The sequence below is a fragment of the Nylanderia fulva genome, unplaced genomic scaffold (genome assembly GCF_048542155.1).
Source record: "Nylanderia fulva isolate GAGA-0341 unplaced genomic scaffold, ASM4854215v1 Scaffold256, whole genome shotgun sequence".
Taxonomy (NCBI): domain Eukaryota; kingdom Metazoa; phylum Arthropoda; class Insecta; order Hymenoptera; family Formicidae; genus Nylanderia; species Nylanderia fulva.
In genome coordinates this window covers 124,492-149,265 of record NW_028190321.1, presented here as the reverse complement: position 1 = coordinate 149,265, position 24,774 = coordinate 124,492, and the positions used below count along the sequence as shown (strand labels likewise).

The following is a 24,774-nucleotide window of genomic DNA, read 5'->3' as shown; positions in this document are numbered from 1 at the left end:
AAATAGATATAATGCGACACAAATATTTTAATGCTACGAAGCAGCTTCTATTGTATTGCAAGAAAATGTATTTAAATAAATGTAAGATTTAAATAAATCAAAGTTCAACGGATATTATTAGAATTTTAAATTTAAATAAGTCAAAATAGATATAATGCGACACAAATATTGTATTTCAATGCTGCAATGCAGCTTCTATTGTATTGCAAGAAATAGTACTTAAATAAATGTAAGACTACTTCCATAAAAAAAACTTACTTTTTTAAAAAAAGGTAAAAAAGCGCCAAGTAAAAATATTATATAAAAAAAAACAATGTTATTCTTTAATTACTAAGAAATTGTCCCACAAAAAATTGTTCTACAAAATTCAGTTATATAAATTCTACAAATTATATATATTCTACAAAAGAATTATGACATCAAAAAACTGCGCCAAATAAATAAAAATTAAAGTATATAAATAAAATTTTATTATTTTAAATATTTAAAAAAGCTACTCAGCCATATATTTTGTATTACTTTTGCAGATTCTAATTTTGCAGATCTGATCTGAAAAATTTATCACAGAATCATCTATGTATTTTTATGTATGATGTTATCATCTATATAGTCAAAACGATTTAGATCTTGTATTAAAAATTGATGTCATTTTAATGTCTCGACCCGGGCCAAATTTTTCGTCTTTTTAATCCTTTCACTGTCAGGTTTAAATCGTTTTTAAATTTGCATCTTTCAAAATACAAAAGTAATTCTATATATCAAATCAAATAATAATTTGCAAAATTGATACAAGTTTATATTTGGCTGACAAGGAACGTTCGGTAAATTGAAAATTTTAAAAATCTGAAACTCAGCACAATTTTAGGGTAATAAGTCTAATAACAAAACCATTTTTGTTAGTGCTAAAAATGAGTTTAGGGGTGCAACCAATCGTCAGAAAATCTGTGTTTACATTCCAAAGCGAATATCGTCGAGACAAATAAAAATATAAAAGATTTCAATGTTACACAAAAGTTTGGCTTCAAATGTACTTTACAATGGCGTATTTGGATTTTTAAAAAATGATACAATTTTTCAAACTACTCTTTCCCACTCAATTTTTTTTTATATTTTGAGAAAATTTATAAATTATATATATTTTAAAGCTTATGTATTACGCCAAATTCAACTATATATGTAGAAATATAATAAAGTTGCACTTAAATGGCTACGTCTCCAGCATTGTAGCAAAATTGCGTTATTAAACTTAGAGATTAAAGATATTAATTGTAAATTACGTGCGTTACGTGTCAATTTGAATCATATCGAAAAGCGATTATTTGATAATTTACCTTTTGAGTTTGTCGTTGGCTTTTTTGATCACAATAGGCATATCATTCAAAAATATAATAATAGTGAGAAGTGGCGTCTAAGAAACAAATTTAAATACATTTGTCTCAAGTATTATGGGGTTCGGAATCCATTGATAAAAATAGATTACAGCAAATGGATCGTGAATATCAGCAATTGTCGCGTTCCGGATTCGGTGATGGGGTTTCTCGGTTTGGGTGATAAGTTTGGCGTACCCATTTGTAGAAATAATAAAGATGATAGGAAAATCTCTGCATTAGAAAACATAAAGAATATTGAAGTTAATCATAGAAAGTTTCCCAGTGACAACCTGGATAATTTGAGATTTTCGATAGCGAGTTCGGTACATAAGTTTCTGAGTAAACAAAAACATGTAGGTTACATCGATAATTACATTTGTAATAGATACTCCGATTGCTCAAAATTTTTGAAATCTAACAAAAATATTTTTGCAACTAAAGCTGATAAAGGCCAGGTTACTGTGCTGATGGACCGGACAGACTATGTTGAGAAAATGAATTTTTTATTGAAAGACGATTCTACGTATAGATCACTTAATAGGACTCCGTTGAAGTCACTAAGCACGAGGGTCGCTAATTTATTAAAATCTTGGTTGGATAATAGATTAATAGATGATAACACATACAGACAATTGAGGTGTACGAATGGTAATTTGCCTCGTGCTTATGGCTTACCAAAGATTCATAAGGTAGGTTACCCTCTCCGCGTCATAATTTCAACTGTAGGAAGTCCTGTTTACAACATAGCATCCTTTTTGAGTGAGATACTACAAAATGCAGTCAATAAACCTCGATCTCATGTCAAAGATAGTTGGTCCTTTGTGGAGATTATTAAAGACAGAAACATCGACGACAGCCATGTTATGATTTCGTTGGACGTGACTTCACTTTTTACTAACACCCCGTGGGAATTAATTAAAATAGCAATAGAAAACCGATGGGATGACATCTCACAATTTACTTCGTTTAGCCTTGCGCAGTTTTTACACGCCATTGACACGGTTATGCGCTCAACGAGTTTCGTTTTTGACGGAAAATTTTACGAACAGGTTTTCGGTTCTCCGATGGGGTCTCCTTTGTCTCCGATTCTTTCTGACATTGTTATGGACGATTTGGAATCATATTGTTTGCGTCAATTGGATTTCGAACCCTATTGTTATTTTAGGTACGTCGATGATATTTTTTCAATTATTCCGAAAGGAAAAATTGAGGATATGCTTAGTGTGTTCAATGGTTTCCACACTCGACTTAAGTTTACGTTCGAACTAGAGAAAAATTGTTCTCTGAGTTTTTTGGATACGAACGTTATACGTATTGGTGGTAGATTGACGACCAATTGGTACCGCAAGCCTACGTATTCAGGCCGCTATATTAATTTTCTGTCAAATCATTCTATGAGATATAAAATCAGCGTGATTACAAGCCTAGTTGATAGGGCTATTTTACTCGCTGACCCTATGTTTCATGAAAAAAATATTAATTTAATCAAAAGAATTCTTATTAATAATTGTTACCCGTTAACAATTATAAACAAAAACATTAATAAAAGACTTCGAGCGATTAAATTTGGCGGTAATCTTAACTCGCCCAATCGAAATAAATTTGATACGCGAAATTGCATTGTGTTACCTTACATTAAAGATCTGAGCGAGAATATTACGCGTTGCATTAATAAAAATGGAATTGATGCTTTATATACTGTCCCAAAAAAATTGGACACATTGATAAAAAGAGGTAAAGATGGGATCGAAAACTTAAAAAGAACTGATATTGTTTATAAAATTGAATGTGCGAATTGCGATTCGGCGTATATAGGACAGACAAAGAGACATTTAGAAACGCGCATTAAAGAACATAGAAATAACATAAAAAAAGACACGACATTGCATTCTGTCGTGAGTTTGCATCGGACTTGCAACAATCATGAGTTCCGTTGGGATTCTCCGGTGATTCTGCATGAAGAAAAACAAACAAGAAAAAGAGAAATTGCAGAAATGTTTTACATAAAAAAACAAGGAAAAAGTATTAATTTACAGAAAGATACGGAGAATTTTAGTGGGATTTGTGATCGTGTTCTTGACGTTATTTAAGTCGTTTTTATTTTTACTTTATTTTATTTTTATATCCACCTATTTATTTATTTTTATTTATTTGACTTTATTATGACGATTTAAATTGCGAAAGACACATTTAGTTTCGTCTCTATTTTCTTAACGCTTAGTGACTAAGATTCTTGCGAACAGTTAACATCTATTTATTTTGTGCTTACTTCTGTCAGTCTTGCATTGTTCATCAAAACAAGCGTTAACATTGTCGGTTGTGTGCATGGAAGTTGATTTACTGTTTTAAATTTGGTATGTAACACATTTTTGTTTTTAAATGTATAATTATTTGTTGCGAATAAGTGTATTAAATTATAATTATTTTGATGGAACTTTTTATAAATGTACTTGAAAAGGGCTGCAATGACAGCCGAAACGTTGTATTTCAAATAATTATTCATAATAAATTATCTGGTCGACTTTAAACGTTGAGGAGTGGTTTTTTATTAATTATTACTGGCAACCTTAAGGATTATTATTTACAAATAATATTGATTAAAATAAAGAACAAATGTGTAATAAACATGGATTCTACATTAATACCTTTGAAGGTACAGGCCATCTTTTTATTTGAAATTAGTAGATTTTCTTTCTGAATTATGAATTTACTTTTAAAGCTCAATTTTTATGCACATTTATTTGCTAATAACTTTTTAATAAACAATGGTTGAATGATAAGAATGACAATTAAAATCTTTAGAAAGTGACTTAGAATATACAATACGTCAAAGTCAAAGCTACTTGCATTATGTATTACATTAAAATTAATATTTATTCTAATTTATTTTACCTCATTTTACAAGAAAAATATTCACATGATTCGTACTTTTTTAGCGGATGTGCTGATAGGCTCTTTCTTCTTCTCTCTCACTCTAAACACTGACAATAATATATAATTCGACATATGATATTTGTGCCTCACAATTCTTTTATCGTCGTCGCTCGTTATCGTAGATTTACCGTAGTTTATCTCAATTTACTTATATCTACAGGCAGTGAAGTTAATCGATGAAACTATTAAAAAAAGTAATCATAACACCTTGATTAAAAAGAACCACATCTTGCTGTCAGTTTACTTGTTTGTCGTTCCGACAAAAGAAACAATTCGTTATCAATTTTAATATCCCAAAGCAACTGTGAGAGTTGAGTAATAGAAAAGTGGTAAGTCGATACAATTTATGAGATTATCTTTTGTTATGCTGTATCAGTGTCAGTCTTTAATTTTTAATTTCTTGATATGATAATCGCGTTTTCATCTATCGTAATAAATAATGAAAAATCAATATGCAATACAGACCAAATACTATTTTGTTATTGAATCGTGACGGAAAATTTTCTTATTTGAAAGTATTACACATTCTTTTAAAATTGATCGTGATATGTAGAATCTTTTTCAGAAAAAGATAAAAAAAGAGCGCTAAGTCTACGCGCCATGTGAAAAAGTGTTCGCAAAACATAGTGTTTTTGCATTATTGTAAAAAATTGCTTTAAATGATAATATTATTTTATCTTTGCGCAATATAATTTAGTTGTACAATATAATTATAATTCTAGAAAAATAGATATAAGAAATTGTCAATCGACAAAACCTTATGTTGTAAAATTAATACTTCTAAAAAATAAAAAATAATCATATAAAACATTTATACAAAAAAAACTTGGCAAACTTGATTTTGACGTAACTAGCAATTTTATTCAATACTTTCACGACGTTTCGACCATTTGGTTGTGGTCCTTATCAAGTAAAAATTTCATCAATTAAAATGAGATTAACGCAACATAACACCGGTCTTATATAAAATTAATAGTTAAAAAAAGAACACGTCCCATTCGTCGTTGACAAAACATCATAGCGATTAATAGTTAAAAGAGGAACACGGAAATAAGGTCGAAAGGGTCTGAATAGCTTAGTTGGTAAGAGCAGTCGCCCGGAAAGTGAAAGACGCGGATTCGATTTTTGCTTCAGCGACTTTTCGGACCTATATTTTTCGCGCCTATTTCTCCATATGTAAGTTTTGAAATTAATTTATATATGAAACTTAGTGATCTGAAACCAAGAGATACAGTTCCGAATAATTAATTTTTTGTGCTTTGGCTCTGTTGGCCGATTTAAAAAAATCATCATATTTATGTTCTATTAATGTTCCAGTTATTATGATGTAATATTAAAATTAATTATTCACTATTAACGTAATGTTTACATAAAATTAATATTTGTTACTTTGAGATATATTACAGACAAGGTATTCTGCATATTTATATTGTATTTATATGAATTTTTAATATTTGCTCCAGGAATGTCTCAAACTTTAATCAGCTTCAAGAGACATGGTAGTGTATCGTACCAAACATTTCCATATGATTTTTTTATTTACACATGAGTTTGCAACTTTCCACGCGAAGCGAGATTCAATCCAAACTTGCGTTTAGTTTTTTGATAGTGGAGCCTCCCACAGGGCGGTATCCACTGTGTTTACGCATACACCTTCCACACGCCGTAAGGTTCTACATTAGTCCATATAATTATGATAATAAAAGATCGATTTCTCTAAAACGATAAGCAACTTTGACCATTCTTAGTTTTGTTCTAAATGATTCATTTAACAATAATTTATAATCAAATCTGTGGGCCATGGACATTGTAGTCCTCTCCCGATCGGGGCTGAGTCAATCAACACTGTATCCGATTAGCTGTGTCTGATCGGGACTGTATCAGATTGAGATTGTGTCTGATAGCAATTGTATGCGTCCAATCAGTACTATGTTTGAAAGGATTGTGTCCAATCGGAACTATGTTCAATCGAAACTGTGTCATTTTGAGACTGTGTCCGATTGGGAAATATTATCGTGTTCAATTGATACTGTGACAGTCGGAACTCACTCAAATTTTGATCAGTTGAAACGTTTGCCACAAGATTGCACCAGTGACTAGTGATGCTTCGTGATTATTGAGTTCATGTCATACATGGTGCGTTCACAAAGTTTCAAGACTGATTTTTTCCTGATAGGAGAAGGCGCGCAGACCGGTTCCACCGACAGGGTAAAGTAGTTGGGGGTGTCAGCTAACCGACCGTTCAGCGGCAATTGCCTTCGAGACGCTGGAGTGAGCAGATCGCTAGTGGCGTAAGTGCGTGTCAGTGACCCCTGTCGAAAACTCGGAGAGTCGAAAATGCAAGCGTCATTTGAAGCAGCGTTATTCGATAAAGTTCTGTGCGAAACTGAACAAAACCGCTACAGAGACTTTTGGTATGATTCAAGAGGCCTATAAAGAAGAAGCCATGTCACGTGCAATGGTTTTCATGTGGCACAAGAGGCTCAAAGATGGCCGCGAGAACGTGGACGACGATGACCGCGCTGGGAGACCTTCAACAAGCCGAACTCATGAAAATTTGGTGAAAGTCCGTGAACTTTTAAATACTGACCGTCGTTTTTCACGCACTTTCACCAAATTTTCATGAGTTCGGCTTGTTGAAGGTCTCCCAGCGCGGTCTCGTCGTCCACGTCCTCGCGGCCATCTTCGAGCCTCTTGTGCCACATGAAAACCATTGCACGTGACATGGCTTCTTCTTTATAGGCCTCTTGAATCATACCAAAAGTCTCTGTAGCGGTTTTGTTCAGTTTTGCACAGAACTTTATCGAATAACGCTGCTCCAAATGATGCTGCACTTTCGACTCTCCGAGTTTTCCACAGGGGTCACTGACACGCACTCACGCCACTAGCGATCTGCTCACTCCAGCGTCTCGGAGGCAATTGCCGCTGAACGGTCGGTTAGCTGACACCCCCAACTACTTTACCCTGTCGGTGGAACCGGTCTGCGCGCCTTCCTCTACTCAGGAAAAAATCAGTCTTAAAACTTTGTGAACGCACCATGTATGTCACATATAAGTAATGTAAGTCAAAATAAGTAATATAAGTAATATAATTGTATTTGTATGTCATTATGTTGCGCGGGATTCGTTAGCACATGGTGCGATAGCGCACAGCCTGATAGCACACGTCAAATTAAAAATAATTCCCGATAGCCCACATCCCTTTAATACGCATCCCGATAACACACAAGAAAATTAAACATAGTCCCGATAGCGCACATTATATATTTTATTTTTCTCGATAGTACGCCAATCGCGTTTCTTTTCCGCACGAGGAGCACTACTTGAACAAGGCTTGATACTCGTAGACAATAAGTTATTGCCCACGGTTTTCCCGTGAGATAAAACTTTGAATATGACGTATGGAATATTTTGTAGGTAGATGTTGGCAAATCGTTATTTTGCGTACAGAAATCGCTTACGAAAAGTGCCACTTTGCATGCACGTGTAATACAAAATACAATGTGTTGCACGTACGGAAGTTGGCTATTGTCCACTCGTGCGGGTAAACGCGCACTCGCCTTCGGGTCGTGCGTTTACCCGCACTCGTGACTAATAGCCAACTTTTCGTACTTGTAACACAAATAACTATTGTAGTACGATTCTACGTAAGTACGATTCTCCATGGGTTTACAATGGATAAATTTTGACTACTGGTGAACCCATACTAGGCGCCTTCTTTACCTTTTTTAAAGATCAGTTTTTAAAGATTATGTCATTTTTGTATTTATTATATATGGTACTTATGAAAGAAATAATAAGATAGTAGTGTTACAAGAAAATAATTATTATATATGTATGTATATACTATGTATAAATTAATATTTTTTTGTATTACACTACTATCCTACTATTTCTTTCATAAATATATATAATTGTAAATATATCCAAGTAACAAAATGACGTCATACTAACGGCCAAGTTTGGTCACGAAACGATCAATGAGACGTTCTAGTTAGGTCCTATGAGACCCGAAAATGACGTCGAAATGTCACATTCATGAGACGTCATTTTCTGACGACTTATTGATGTCATTTTGACATCATTTTGATGTCTTATTGACGGCATAATATGACGAATATAAGACTTAAATTCTAGTTTTGAGACTTTCGCGGCTATTGGAATCATCAATGCAGAAGGTTTTCGAATGGATGCCGTGTGGTTTAACAGCGTAATGCCGACATTTCGCAAACGTTGCAGTTTGCATCTTCAGGGCTGAGAGCTCCGATATTGAGCTTTCTTGGGTTGTGATCCTTATATATATTGAATATGGATTGTTAGTTTTATCTCTCTATATAATGATAAAAATTAAAAAGGAGGGAAAAAGAATTAAAAAGATATTAACAAACATTCTTTTTGATAGTGATAGTTTGTTAATATTTTTTAAATTCTTTTTCCCTTCTTTTTAATCTTTATCATTATAGAAAGATGAAACTAACAAACTATCACTATCAAAAAGATGGTTTGTTAATATCTTTTTAATTCTTTTTCTCTTCTTTTTAATCTTTATCATTATAGAGAGATGAAACTAACAATCCATATTCAATATATATAAGGATCACAACCCAAGAAAGCTCAATATCGGAGCTCTCAGCCCTAGAGATGCAAACTGCAACGTTTGCGAAACGTCGGCATTACGCTGTTAAACCACGCGGCGGATGCCGGAGCGTTGGCCGAACTCCGACGGGTTAGCGCCCTCATCTAAACGGAACTAAAATTGTTGATAATTACCGACAATTTTAATTTTGCTATTATCGGCAGTTTCCATATATTAAAAATTTACATGGATGTAAAAAAAAACAATTTTATTGTGTTTAACATATTATATTTTTTTAGACAACATAATATATTTTTACTGTTGAATCATCTCGCACACGCGTTTTTATCTAAGCGTGTCAATGATAGTAAAACATACATACATAATTGTGTCTATCTTTATCACATAGTTTGAACACAATAATATTATATATAGAATATATATATATATTTTTTTGCTTATATATTTACATGCAATTCTTATATATCTATCAATCCTGATGCCGTCTTTATGTATAACTTGTTGAACGAAGCATCGCTTAATAAAATAGCGGAAAATGCCGCTTCACGAGTCTGGAATGGATTCATTTTTTTCGGATCTGCAACCGCTGGAATACTTGGCATTCTGATAATCCGTTTAATAAAAATCGTTATCAACACAGCAATCCACGGTTACGCTCTACATTTAGCTTACGGATGGAGCATGCATTTATTTGGAGCAATTTGGAGCTCTCTCACCAACCTGTTGCTTCACCTCGCTCGAGGACCCGCTAATAAGACTAAGAATAATAAAAAGGAAATTGACGAATCACCACCATCGTCCGCACCCGAGGGAACCACCAAAGAATTTACAACAACAATCGACGGATTTTCAAGATTAATTGATAATGCTTCATCCAATATCAAACCAGCAGCAAGTACAAATACTCTCGACTCTAATTATCGCTATCAGGATTTATAAGATCGTCGAAAAAACATAGAACAAATTCCTTCAAAATTATCAAAATTTGTTCTTAAATAAAAGGGGAGGTGTGACGTCGTGCCATTAGTCGAAACCTTAAATTTTTCGCGCTAACATCATTTCTTGCGAGAACCTATATAATTAACTATTTTGAGAATTATTTAACTTAAAATTAGACGTTTTTATCATTTATCGTTAGTAATACCGGCATAAGAAATCTTCTAGTTGTAACTACAATAAATCCTCTTGACCATATTTGGTCAAAAGAAGAGCTCACTTGTTGCCTTCTCAGGACCCCCAAATCACCCCCTTCAAAAGATCATAACAATCTATAACGCAAATTTCGGAACATATAACTTTGTCAACGACACCTAACCCCTGTAACCCCGCGTAAATTTGTAACTTAGTATATTGTTCAAATCACGGGTTAGACGTCGACCTCGCTGACTTCTTAATTCTTAATCTCGCACAATTTGTAACCGGGTTAAAGACAAATAAAGAACTTCAGAGCATCGTACAACCTAAAGTTTGATTTCGCCATAAACACCCCACGACCGAGGTCCTTGCGAGGGAGCGAAGCTGGCCAGGCACATCACAGATTTACGAAGAGTTCGTCGTCTTAACAATAAAGATCTGTTAATTACATAGATCATCCAACACTCCGACATTACATAAAAATTTGAACGAGTTTCGAAGGTCCCGCAAATTTCCTTTAATCATTATCCAATCATCTTCCAATTGTCCTATCAATAAGAAAATACATCAAAATACATCAACATTAAATAATAGATTCTAACTTAAAGACAGATCTCCTGTTATTTATCTAATAACTCCCTTCATTCTCATTCTCATATTCCCATCGCCCCGAGCACTGAATAACGCACCAAAAGCCATTTTTCTATCAACACTCTTTAACTCCAACATCTATGTCGCGCGCCTTGCCGCCCTGACGTGGATCGTTCCATCAACACTCTTTAACTCCAACATCTATGTCGCGCGCCTTGCCGCCCTGACGTGGATCGTTCCATCAACACTCTTTAACTCCAACATCTATGTCGCGCGCCTTGCCGCCCTGACGTGGATCGTTCTATCAACATTCTTTAATTCCAACATCTATGTCGGGCGCCTTAACGCCCTGACGTGGATCGTTCCATCAACATTCTTTAATTTCAACATTTATGTCGCGCGCCTTGCCGCCCTGACGTGGATCGTTCCATCAACATTTTTTAATTCCAACATCTATGTCGCGCGCCTTGCCTCCCTGACGTGGATCGTTCCATCGACACCCTCTAACTCCAACATCTATGTCGCGCGCCTTGCCGCCCTGACGTAGATCGTTTCCTCCACACCCTTTAACTATCGTTTATGTCGCGCGTTTTGCCGCCCTGACATGGATTATTTTCTTTAACCTCTCTCTTTTCTAATAAAATGATACCAGGAGATCAATAATTTAACAAATATTATTTTGATAAATTCTTTAGTTAATTGGATTTGGTTCAGTAACCACAATCTTTTTTAATACTTCCTTCTCATTAGTATTCTTATATTAAATTGATAACAATTTCCTACTATTCTATAATGTATTATATTATAAATGAAAGCATTAAAACAGAAGATTGCACGTCGGAATAACCGTAATCACAGAGCTGGGAAAAAGGCTCGTGCTAACCGCGCCGCATTTACTCTACGTTGGCTCAGGCGACGGTCACCAGATAATAAACCTCGCGTCAAATCGTGTAAAAAAGTTTTTTTTTCGGAGACTATAAAAAGATTGAAGACTTCATCTTTGTTTGGGAAAAAATTAAATTTCCGTGATCCCCGCGCGCCTTCGATATACGCTACTGAGAGCTCTCTGTAATTGTGTACATCGACAGTTTGTTATTGCGTCCACAAGGGCGAAGCGCCGAATTAGGAGAGAGTTTCCGCGTCTTTAAAAAGGAGCGATGCGGCACGGAGAGGGAGTCTGGTACGACGAGCCGTCCGGTAAACCCGAGAAGAACATTTGTGATCCGAAGAATAAAAATTACGTATTCTTACTTAGAATAAAGAGACTAGTTCCTGCTATCTATCCTTGCCTATCGACGCAGTCCACAAGAGAGAACTAGGCGTTAGCTCCAATAAAAACCAAAGGAGAAAATATACAAAACATGGTCCTTCGAGCCGGATCTGTGTCGAGAAATTAACGGATGGATTCAAACAAGATACACGTGCAATCAGTGCAACTACTTCAAGTGAGCCATTCAACAATTGCGCTACATTCCGAGTAAAAATTTCCGTACGACAAGGAAGTATTTCGACTCACGTACATACGTTCTCCATTTCAACACCGTGTTTACCTTACAAGGTCGAGCTCTGCAAGACAATAGATCGAAATGGACAAGGCAATATTTGCGTTCGATACGAATTTACGTTATTTAACGAACTCAATAACGAATTTCCAAAAGCTTTGAGTTGATAATCAAACTCATGCCATCACTAAAGGACGATTTCAACTCTTGCAAAATTACTGGAATAAATGCCAGGAGAATGCCGCTATCATTGAGGCAGTAGCAACCGACGCAGACGCGGCACAGCTTCCCTTCTTCAAGAGCAAGCTGCTAGACAAGGCGGAGGTCTCGTACATGCAAGCCTACGACTTTTTTCAAGAAAAACTCGAGGCATTCAACGTCGCTTCAATTTCCATTCCTGTACCAACGGCGGCCGCAACGACGTCCATCAACGAGATCCGATTGCCGAAGATCAACTTGCCTTCTTTCTCCGGTAATGTAACCGAGTGGCTAACTTTTTGCGATTTGTTTCTTGCGCTCGTTAAAAATCGCCGTTCCATATCGCAAGTCGAGAAATTGCAATATTTATTATCCGCGGTTACTGGCGACGCTGCTAAGTTGATTTCCCATCTTTCTCTAACCGATAGTAATTTCGATGTTGCATGAAAGGAACTCACGAATCGTTACGAAAATCAACGCGTTATTATTGACGCATATTTCAAACGTTTATTTACCATTTTTAATGTTTCGTCTAACGATCTGTTCAGGTTAAAACAATTACGCTCCAATTCATCGGAATCGATAAATGCTCTGCGTGCCTTGAAATGTTCTGTAGATGAATGGGATATGATTTTAGTCTACATTCTTGTACAAAAACTAGACAAATTGACGAGAAAAGATTGGGAAGTCAGCTTAGGTTCAGAGAGGAGATATCCTACGATGGAAAAACTATACGCGTTTCTAGATACACAAATTCGTTCGCTTGAGGCTGTATCCAAGGACGGAGATAACTCGAAGTCCGCAAACGGAAACTCATCCGAAAAGAGTTCCGGTGCTCGCTCGATTCCAAATGCGGCACGAAAAAATAATATAGTGCGTTCTCACCATACAAACACCGCGAGTACGTGCGCTCTTTGTTCCGAAACACATCGTTTAATGCATTGCGAGAAATTTCAAGCGTTAAGCATTTCGCAGCGACTAGAGTTTGTTCAAAAAAATAATATATGCAAAAATTGTTTGACCAAAGGTCATTACGTTTCGAATTGTCGTAGTTCCTTTACTTGCTTGAAATGTAAAAGACAACATCATACGTTACACGAGAATTCAAGGTCAAGTTTAACGACAACAACAGACTCTGGACAATGCGATAACGCGTCCAACGTACATTTACACGTGAACGCGGGAGTTAAACCCGTGCTCCTGGCTACCGCACGTGTTTGTATAGGATCAGAAAACGGTCGATATGTTTACACGCGAGCACTGATCGATCAAGGTTCCGATGCCACATTCGGTTCGTAACGAGCCGCTCAAATGTTGAGAGCTCGCTTAAGTTCAACACGCGTAAAGGTATCTGGCATCGGTGACACTACGTCTAATTGCGTTCAACATGCCGTCTCTATTTCTATCAGCGCGACTAATAAAAATGATACGATTCTTCATACCAAAGCATTGGTCGTTCCAAAAATTACAGCGTACATTCCACCTCATTTCCAATTACAAGAGATTCCGTTTCTTTCCAAATTGAATCTAGCCGATCCAAATCCAAGCTCAAATGATGCAATCAAAGTACTTCTCGGGGCCGAATTATACGGTTCAATTATGATGGGTGGCTTAATGAAAGCTTCTAACGATGCTACACTTGCGCAAGAAATGATATTCGGGTGGATCATTTCGGGTCCTATTTCAAACCAAAAAGATAGCCAAAGAATTCACGTTCACCAAGCAACTTCTGGCAATCTCGATTTCGAACTCCGACGTTTTTGGGAGCTGGAAGAAATTCCAACGACACACACTCTCTCAGAGGAAAATCTTCGTTGCAACTTACATTTTCAAGAGACACATATGCGCGATTCTTCAGGGCGCTATGTTGTCCGCTTACCCTTCAAGTCTGGTCCTCCGATAAAGATCGGCGAGTCAAGGTCAGTAGTTACGCGTTCACTCGCGCAACTAGAGCGACGTTTAGCCAATTCTCGGGAAATTTTAGGGCAATACGTCGACTTTCTTAACGAGTACGAAGAGCTCGGGCATATGCAAAAAATCGAAAACGTGCAACGTTTTTTTCAACCGACGTTTCTACCTCATCATCCAGTTATTTGCGAGGACAATACTACAACCAAACTTCGTGTAGTGTTTAATGCCTCGGCAAATACCTCGAATAACACTTCTTTGAATGACCATTTTATGATTGGTCCAAAGTTGCAAGCCGATCTTCCGGCGATTATTCTTCAATGGCGTTTGTACAAATACGTTTTTTCCGCTGATATTCAGCAAATGTTTCGACAAATACAGATTCATTCAGACGATCGCCAATATCAATTAATATTGTGGCGTACGATTCCGAACGAGCCAGTCCATACTTATTCATTAAATACCGTTACTTATGGTACTACCTGCGCGCCTTATCTCGCCCAACGCGTGCTCAAACAATTTTCAATCGACGAGAGTTCGCGTTTTCCACTAGCTCAAGCAATTTTGCAAAATGAAATATACGTTGACGATGTCCTATCCGGAGGCGATGATAAACCATCCACGATTAAAAAACGCGACCAACTAATCGGCTGTTTACTAAGCGCAGGCATTCATCTCAGAAAATGGGCCAGCAACGATTTTGAAATTCTACAAGATATAAATCCTGCGAATCACGGTCTAGCAAGTTCCAAGTCTTTCCAAGAAGGTGAACAATTAAAAATACTCGGTATTCATTGGACACCTTGCGATGATAATTTCTCCTTTGAAATAAAATTCCGTCCACCATCTACCGACATTTCGAAACGACAAATCCTTTCGACGATAGCGAAAATATTCGATCCCCTCGGATGGGTGTCTCCGATCACGATATCTCTCAAAATTTTACTGCAAAAACTGTGGAAATTTTCCTACGGATGGGATGATATTCTTCCTGCGGAAATAACAACCGAATGGAATGCTTTTTGCGAAAAGATGTTACACTTGACGACTCTGCAAGTTCCTCGTTGGTTAGGCTTCGAGCGTAACATTCAGTGCTTGCATTTACACGGCTTTTGCGACGCTTCATCTAAAGCCTATGCAGCGGTAGTCTATTCAAAAATTGTCACGAATTCTGGCGATAGTCATGTTCGACTTCTCCTATCAAAAACCAAGGTCGCTCCGATTAAAACGATTTCGATTCCACGACTCGAGCTCTGTGCGGCTCAGCTGTTAGCACGCTGTATTTCGTTTACTATTGATGCGATGAAATTGCAAAACATTCCTGTGTTTTGCTGGAGTGACTCGACAATCGTATTAGCATGGTTGCAAAAGGCTCCATCAGATTTAAAAGTATTTGTAGCTAACAGAGTGTCTTCTATTCAAACGAAGCTTCCTACGGCGACATGGCTGCATGTGCCAACAGAAGATAATCCCGCAGATTGCGCATCGCGCGGCATAAATCCAGCTCAGCTAACGCCTTCCAGTTCCTGGTGGAACGGCCCGGCATGGCTGAAATTTAACGAGGATAATTGGCCAGTTCAATCTACGATAAGTTGCACCGAAGATGATTCCGAATTGAAAGCGTCAAATGCAGTCCACTCGCATCATTCAAATCGAGCGGAACTTTTTGAATCCTTCAATCATATCTCCACGTAGCCACGCTTACTACGGGTCACCGCATACGTCCTTCGGTTCAAGTTTCGAACGAGAGTCCCAGATGTTGCTCAAGGTCTCTATTTTGCAAGTCGATGAAATAAAAACCGCGCATAGATTTTGGATTAAACAGATGCAAACGGAATACTTTTCAAAAGAAATCGTCGCTTTCAAAGCCAAGTCGAGGTTACCAGTTCGATGCTCCATCCATTCTCTCGATCCGTTCCTGGATCCCTCCGGTATCCTACGATTCCGATTATACTTCCAAAGTTCTACTTCCAAGATTCTACTTCCAAAACATTACCTTTCTAAGCTCATTATCGATCAAATTCATAAGGATACACTTCACGGCGGTGTACAATTAATGCTTCGCACGTTGCGAGAACAATATTGGATTCTGGGGGCGCGAAGCATGGTAAAAGGTTGTATCCGCAATTGCATGACATGTACTCGGCATCGCGCCATAACCGGCGTACAATTTATGGCCGACCTTCCTACATTTAGAGTAACTCCGTCCCGTCCATTTTGCCATACGGGACTTGATTACGCCGGCCCCTTCGCAATTCGAGACACTTCCGGCCGCGGACGTAAGTCGCACAAAACATACATCTCGCTATTTGTTTGTCTCGCTACACGAGCTATACACTTAGAGCTCGTTCATGATTATTCCACGGCTGCGTTTCTCGCATCTTTCGAACGGTTCGTAGCGCGTCGTGGCATTCCATCCGATCTTTATTCCGACAACGCGACTACCTATCAAGGCGCGGATCGCGAACTTGTTACAGCGATCCGACAGACTCAAGCCGACGTAGATCTGCAGGCGAAGTTCGCGTCAAAGCCAGTTCAATGGCATTTCATTCCGCCTTCTGCCCCTCATTTTGGGGACATGTGGGAGGCAGGTGTTAAGAGTGTTAAGCACCACTTGCGACGTATACTTGGTTCCTGCACACCTACGGTCGAAGAGTTCACCACGCTTTTATGTAACATCGAAGCATGTTTGAATTCGCGCCCGATCGCCGCACTTCATGACGATGTAAATTCTTGCAATGCGCTCACACCAGGGCATTTTTTAATTGGTAGCGCCATTAAATCGATTCCGAGTCCGAGCGTCTTACATATCTCCGAGTCACGACTCGATCGATGGCAATTAATGCGTGTGAAATACGAGCAATTTTAGAAATTGTGGAGTCTTGACTACTTGAACACCTTGCAGCAGCGTTTTAAATGGCAGAATCGATCTGATGAATTTCGCATAAACGATATTGTTCTAATAAAAAATCCTAATTTACCTCCCTGCAGATGGGAACTTGCGAGAATCATCGAATGTAAGCCTGACAAGGATGGCCTGGTGCGAGTTGCTCAGGTCAAGACCGCGTCTTCTACTTTTGTAAGACCTATTGTTAAACTCTGTAAATTGCCGGTAAGTCCGGACGGTTCAGCGTAATCTAAATTCTGCAGGTTGTCTCCAATGATTGCAGTTCAATGTGTAAGGATTTACCCCTGACTGTCATTTGAATCCCTTGGCGATTCAACCCGAGGGGTATGTTTGGGAAAAAATTAAATTTCCGTGATCCCCGCGCGCCTTCGATATACGCTACTGAGAGCTCTCTGTAATTGTGTACATCGACAGTTTGTTATTGCGTCCACAAAGGCGAAGCGCCGAATTAAGAGAGAGTTTCCGCGTCTTTAAAAAGGAGCGATGCGGCACGGAGAGGGAGTCTGGTACGACGAGCCGTCCGGTAAACCCGAGAAGAACATTTGTGATCCGAAGAATAAAAATTACGTATTCTTACTTAGAATAAAGAGACTAGTTCCTGCTATCTATTCTTGCCTATCGACGCAGTCCACAAGAGAGAATTAGGCGTTAGCTCCGATAAAAACCAAAGGAGAAAATATACAAAACAATCTTATTTAGCTAAATCTTGACAATAAGCTCATAACTAACAAAGGAACTCCCCCTCATATTGAGACCGAACTGTCGATCAACCAATCTCTTAATTTCTTTGAATTCTCAACCCCAGAACTACCAAGTTCAATCGATTCCTTAATAGAAGAAACTCTTAATTATTTTGATCTCAAAAACAACTTCCCAGAATTATCATCAATCTCAAACAAAGGAATTCCTTCTGACTCCGAAATAGAATTCTTGCCAGACAATCCCTCTAATAAATTTAGTTCAGAAACCGATCCTTCAGAGCAGTTACTAATCACGGAATTCCACGAATTAGTATCGCAAGTAGAAAGAAATAATTTCCCGGAACAATTTTATCCTAGGGACGAAGTACAAACAATAAAAGACCAATTCTCAGAACTAATTGCCGAACTGTGTGATTTAATATCACAAATAAAAGAGGATTCTTCTCAGAAACAAATTCATTGTAAGGACTTGATACAATCATTAAAAGATCAGTGTCCAGACAATTTATTTGAAATCGATCAATATGCTAATTATCTAGATATTTAACTATTCTTTTAATGTCTACCTAAATACAATTGACGGGATCCAGCGGTAAATTAACAAAGATATTAATACGACATTGATGCAATCTCCATCAGTACATTTTCCTTATTAATATCTCCCTGACAGTATCCTCTTATTAAATTAGATACTTCACTACCATTCTATGCCTCATGAGGACGCGAAAACAGAAGATCAAATATCGAAAGAAACGTAATCATAGAGCGGGTAAAAAGACTCGTGCTAATCGCGCCGCATCTACTTTACGTTGGCTCCAGCGACAAGCCCTTGACAAAACCCTCTTTACGGACGAAAGAACCTTCCCAGACACAAAGATTAAACCCTCAATTGACTACCTAATTCTTTTGATTTTAACGATGACATTTTCAAATCATCATTATTCACAAAACTGTGCGATTTAGTATCGGAAATAGAGGAGGAAATCTCCCAGGATCTAATAAAATTCTTAGAAGAACGGTGTCCAGATATCTCATTTAAAATCGATCAATATGCTAGTTATTTAAATTTTTGAATCATTTCTTAAATGTCATCAGAATTTACTATTGAAGAAAATCGGAAATTAATTAACAAAGAAATTCATACAATAATAAGTATAATTATTGCCCTATTAACAGACGGTTTAGAGGGAAACATCGATTTAGACCAATTTCTCGTGATTCTGTTTAGATAACATTCCGGATTCATTGCACACGATAAACGCGAGACTTTACGGAACCGATAATTTGTGTAATTTGAATAATTGTTTAATAATAAGACCCCATGAGGGATTCTCAAGATTTTAAATTTGAGAGTTATATAATATTTTCGCTATTAAATTTATTAATTAACAACTATTTAAATGGGGAAATTACAGTCGATCAATTGATAAATTCATTAGATAGTTTAGAATTGCTAGTAGAATTCCTTTTTTCACTAGTAACTGAAATTCCCCATCCCCAACGTCCCAACACTCGGTCCCTAGTTCCACAGTATAGTCCGTGCTCTCGGCGTCCCTGAGGTATAGCCGGTGTAAGCAGGTTGCCTCATAAAAAATAGAGAGCGCCCCATTCTTTTTAGCCTAGGAATAGAGAGAGTAGGAAGGTCACTAGGATGTGACAGTCGTAATTGCAGCCATAAAGTAATTCGTCTTCTCCCCCACCCTTCGCGTCGTGCAACTTCGCCGGAAAACCCTTTGTTGTGAGTATCCCCGGAAACTTTTCCTAAATACGACGTTGTCTCACGCAACAATCCGAGCACGTGTAACGTGAGATATACCCCTCGTGAATAACACGCCGCGATTGCGTACGGGACGTAACATCTTTTTATTTTCCTCGAGGTCTTACCCGTGCTGGCGTCGAGAATCTCACCGCTACCACCAAATTATGTTGTGCCCGTCGCCAAAGATAGAAACGTTTAGGTACAGGATCGTCACGCCCAAAGGGTTAGGACCTACGTACTAAGTAGACACTCGCGAGTTCATTTACAACATTTCAGTAACAACATTTTATTGTAATGATAGTATAATTTGGCAATGCGCGGACCACTGCGCGTGGCACGTTCTAAGATGACCCCTGTTGATCGTTGTCAATCTTCTTATATCTGCTTTAATTTAGGGCGTTGCAGCCTCAGCATGCCGTATTCTTCTTTTGATGTTTGCTTACTCGTACTTTTTGGAGTCCGGCTAGTATCAAGGTCGCTTTCGCGCTACTCGCTTTCTTCGCTTGCTCTTATCTACTTTACTTATTTTGCTTATTCGTATTTTTGTTAATATTTCCTAATTATATTATTGATCTCTTTTTTATTGTTATTATATTATTATTGTTTAAAAGAAGTTTACGAGGTCGAGTCACGACAGTGCGTGTCTATATGCGTGCATGCGTGCAAGCGTGTGTGTGTATGTGCGAGAGAGAGAGAGAGAGGGTGGGAGGGGAAGAGAGAGGGGAGAGAGAGTGTGTGTGTAAAAATATCTAACTAGTTTCATTTTGCAGCGCATAAATAAGGTCGTACGGCGGGCGGTAAATTGGGAGCGGAAGAGAATGAAAAACCGTCAACCCGAACCCGAATAATACGTTCCCGCACCGGGATATATAACTAGCGCAGCAGAATACGCTTCCGTGCCAGAATATGTGCCGCAGAATACGTGCCAGCACCGGGATATGTGCCTGGCGCAGTAGGATATGCTTCCGCGCTAGGATATGTGTCCGGTGCTGCAGGATACGTATCTGCACCAGGATAAATGTCCGGGTCTACAGGATACGTACCTGCACCAGAATATATGCCCGGGCTATTTTCAGGATACGCGCCCGCGCCACCATACATATATATATATATAAATATATGTAATGGGGTGTCCACCTTTATTGTTGCTCTTGCAGAATGTATCTTGTAAATAAACATACTCTTCAAATATTTAAAAAGGTATATGCCTATTTGCAACAATCACTCTCCAAGAACTACTCTCAAAAGCAATTTGCAAAAGAATACGCATCTTATAATATTTATTATTCCCTAAAGGCATGTTAGTTGAATCTCGTCCCTTTCTAAAGAATGCATATTAGTTGAATCTTGATAATATGCCCTTTTTAAAAAAAGAATAATATATTATATATTATATATATATATATATACACTGTTTAAAAAAATTATCAAAACACGCAATTAATATCAAAATTTTGCATAAATTCACACAAGCGTATCTCCGCGAAAAATCGTATTTGAAAAAATTCTTTTTGTTTTAAAGGGTGAAGTCTTTACTTCAAGAAACTTTTATTCAAATTTAATTTATCCTTTCCCTCTTTCTCCACTTCTTAAAAAAGTAAGGTGTGTTTTTTTTCAAAAAATTGCAAAATTTGACAAACTCTACGGAGTAAAATAAATTTTTTTCGCAAATCTTATCAAAATTTTCGTAAAATATGGACTTTTTCCTACAAATTAAAAAAAGCAAAGTTCGTACGACTTTTTCGGCAGAGTTACAGCATATCAAAGTTATTTATGCATTTTTGTGCAATTATTACCAATATTAGCGATACCCGACGCGCACTAACGATGTTTGCGCGACAAATTGGTAATGAAGATTTCCCTCACAGAATCAGTAATCAAAAAATTAAAAGACGTGGTTTAAGATCGCGAGTTCAACATTTTTTTTTTCCAAATGTATGAATCATATATTTTTTTCATACATTAGAAGAGGAAAATGTCGAAGTTGCGATCTTAAACCACGTTCACGTAAACGTCTTCTAATTGTGTGATCACTGATCCTGTGAGGGAGATCTTCATTAGCAATTTGTTGTGCAATCATTGTTGGTGCGCGTCTGGTATCGCTGATGCTGGTGATAATTGTACAAATGTGCATAGATAACTTTGATATGCCGTAACTCTGCCCAAAAAAATCGTACAAACTTTCCTTTTTTTAATTTGTACAAAAAAGTTCATATTTTACAAAAATTTGGATAAGATTTGCGAAAAAAAAATTATTTTACTTCGTAGAGTTCATCAAATTTTGCAATTTTTTGAAAAAAAAACACCTTACTTTTTGAAAGGGTGGTAAGAGGTGAAAAGAATAAAATCAAAATCAAACGAAAGTTTCTTAAAATGGAGACTTCATCCTTTAAAACAAAAAAAAATTTTTTAATACGATAATTTTTTGCGGAGATATGCTTATTTGAATTTACGCAAAATTTTGATATTAATTGCGCGTTGCAATAATTTTTTTGACCAGTGTAGTCCTTTTCTTCTTTTCGTTCTTTTTGTTCTTTTCAATAGATTTATCTAAACATTTCTTCTCCGATGAAGCCTTGGTTTCAGTATTTTGTATTCGTTTTATACAGTCAGATTTGTAATGTCCAGCTTTATGACAATTTCAACAAAAAAGATTTCTTTGGCTTAGATTTATTTGGGTTAAAATTCTTTTTTTTGTTTATATGAGAACATCGCAGTTTGTGGATTTGTTTTATTCCAATTAGTGTCCTGTAACAGTTTAGTTTTAACTAAATCACTAGTGATATCCGCACCTGAATGTTCAAACGCCATGCACATAGGTTGATATGTGTCAGGAAGACCTAGTAACATAATAGCTTCTAGAAATTCATCATCAATCGGTTTATCTACAGCATGAAATTTTTCAGCGAGCGACATAACCTCATTGACATAGGTTTCTATTAAAGTAAAATTTTTATAATCTTACGGAACATAGACTACGAAAAAGTCCCACACGTCGATTGAGTCCCTTATCTTCAAATGCATTTTCAAGTGCATTCCATGCCTGTTTAGCAGTTTCACACGTCATAAGGTATGAAAAGCAGCATTGATCGACCATGAGATTAATCTTCGAGAGAGCTTTCTCATCCCTTCGTAATTTTTCTTCGGCTGTCGTTCTATTTTCTTCGACGTATCCACTGATAGCACTTCACAAATTGTCATGCCGCAAATAATTCTTCATTTTGAATGTCCAGTTAATATAATTTTCTTGTCCTTTGAGCTTCGCAAAAGCGACCGAGAAGCCGGTTCTGTCGCCATGCTTTCGACCGATACGTACAAAGAAACAACAGACCACAAAAAAATAGATAAATTGTATATTTTTCTTCGACTTAAATTATATTCCCGGTATCTACCGAGACTGGGCCCATAACCTGTTGCAGGTATATCATGCAGAATGTGGAATGAATGGATAAACGACACTTTGTTCAGAGGCAAGAAATATAATCTGAGATAAACGAACGAGCAGACATACAAGACAAAGACTTATGTTAGTACCAAATAATACAATCCTAAAAAAATCATAAAAATGAAAAGGTTAGGCCATGTTCAAAAGAAAGTACTCAAAAATTTAAACCTTTCAAAATTTAAACGATCTAATAATAAATTATCACGAAAAGTAAATGATATGTTATTCAAGGTGCCAGTTCAAAGTGAACATACGTAAAGTGTATATTATCTAAATTTAGTAATAATATATTACCATGAAAAGTAACTGTGATATTTTATTCAAGGTGCAAGTTCACATTGAACATTACATACATATAAGTAAAACTGATTACAATTTGATTCTAGAAAATAATTGCGATATGTTATTTTTAGTGCACAAAATATAATAGTCGTTTATAGAGATTTGATTTGAAATTCATACTAGCCCGTACAATGAAAAATAATTGCTCGTAATTCCAGAGTATCAATTTGTTAATGACTCAGAAAAATAACATGGCGGCCTGCTCTCAAAAAACTATGATGTTTTTCGATGTCCATTTAGAAATAATGTCAAAGCTCTTACAGAATAATTACTACAACATTTGAAGTACGAAAAGTATTACATTAGAAGAAGATTAGATTAGAATAATAATTCAACGTTGTAAACGTAAACGTCAGTTCAATAACTTACTCCCTGAAAATACGGTATAACACAAATCGGAAGTTGATACGAAAATTCGAAATTTTACTAAAGAAAGATTGCAGATTTTTAATTTATACAATTTTTACAACTCTTATTTCAATTATTTATTCTACCCATCGAAAGTTTTTTGAGAGCAGGCCGCCATGTTATTTTTCTGAGTCATTAACAAATTGATACTCTGGAATTACGAGCAATTATTTTTCATTGTACGGGCTAGTATGAATTTCAAATTAAATCTCTATAAACGACTATTATATTTTGTGCACTAAGAATAACATATCGCACTTATTTTCTAGAATCAAATTGTAATCAGTTTTACTTATATGTATGTATATTCAATGTGAACTTGCACCTTGAATAAAATATCACAGTTACTTTTCATGGTAATATATTATTACTAAATTTATATAATATACACTTTACGTATGTTCACTTTGAACTGGCACCTTGAATAACATATCAGTTACTTTTCGTGATAATTTATTATTAGATCGTTTAAATTTTTGAGTACCTTCTTTTGAACATGGCCTGACCTTTTCATTTTTATGATTTTTTTTAGGATATCAGTTACTTTTTAAAGTACAGATATATAGAGCAGCTTTCTAGTAATTCAAGTATCACAAATATATGTATTTTCGATTCTTATCACATAACTTTGTATAAGTAACAATTTATGCAATACAGTTCAAAATAATTGAAATATATGATATATATGTACATATATAAAATATATAATTATATTATAGTATACATATATATTTTATTTAATCATATATGTAAATGTTTGTATAATTGTAATAACTTTTAACGATACATTGCACATTTATTTCAATTGCAACAGAATGAATTTATATTCTTGTATGAATATTGAAAATAAAGAATGGGCCCCTCCATCGCCCATTCTCGTGAGAACGCAACCATATATTTTTCTTCGTCTCTCCGATTTTAACACGACATACATATTTCTGTCTGATAATTTTTTTCTTGATGATACTTTTTGAAATG

The 24,774-nt window shown here is 36.5% G+C and overlaps 1 long non-coding RNA gene and 1 pseudogene across 3 annotated transcripts; both read left to right on the top strand.

Annotated features, from left to right (window-relative positions):
• The first annotated feature begins 4,381 nt into the window (after positions 1 to 4,381).
• LOC146722911 (uncharacterized) lies at positions 4,382 to 23,158 on the top strand. 3 transcript variants are annotated; one of them, XR_014924860.1, is made up of 3 exons: positions 4,382 to 4,633; positions 5,281 to 5,480; positions 23,021 to 23,158. It is a non-coding gene; the product is annotated as an uncharacterized LOC146722911 (long non-coding RNA). The 3 variants fall into 3 exon arrangements; XR_014924861.1 differs by lacking the exon at positions 23,021 to 23,158 and adding an exon at positions 20,372 to 21,017; XR_014924859.1 differs by lacking the exon at positions 23,021 to 23,158 and adding an exon at positions 5,768 to 6,452.
• On the top strand, positions 6,721 to 10,831 carry LOC146722912 (uncharacterized; annotated as a pseudogene).
• Positions 23,159 to 24,774: the final 1,616 nt, after the last annotated feature.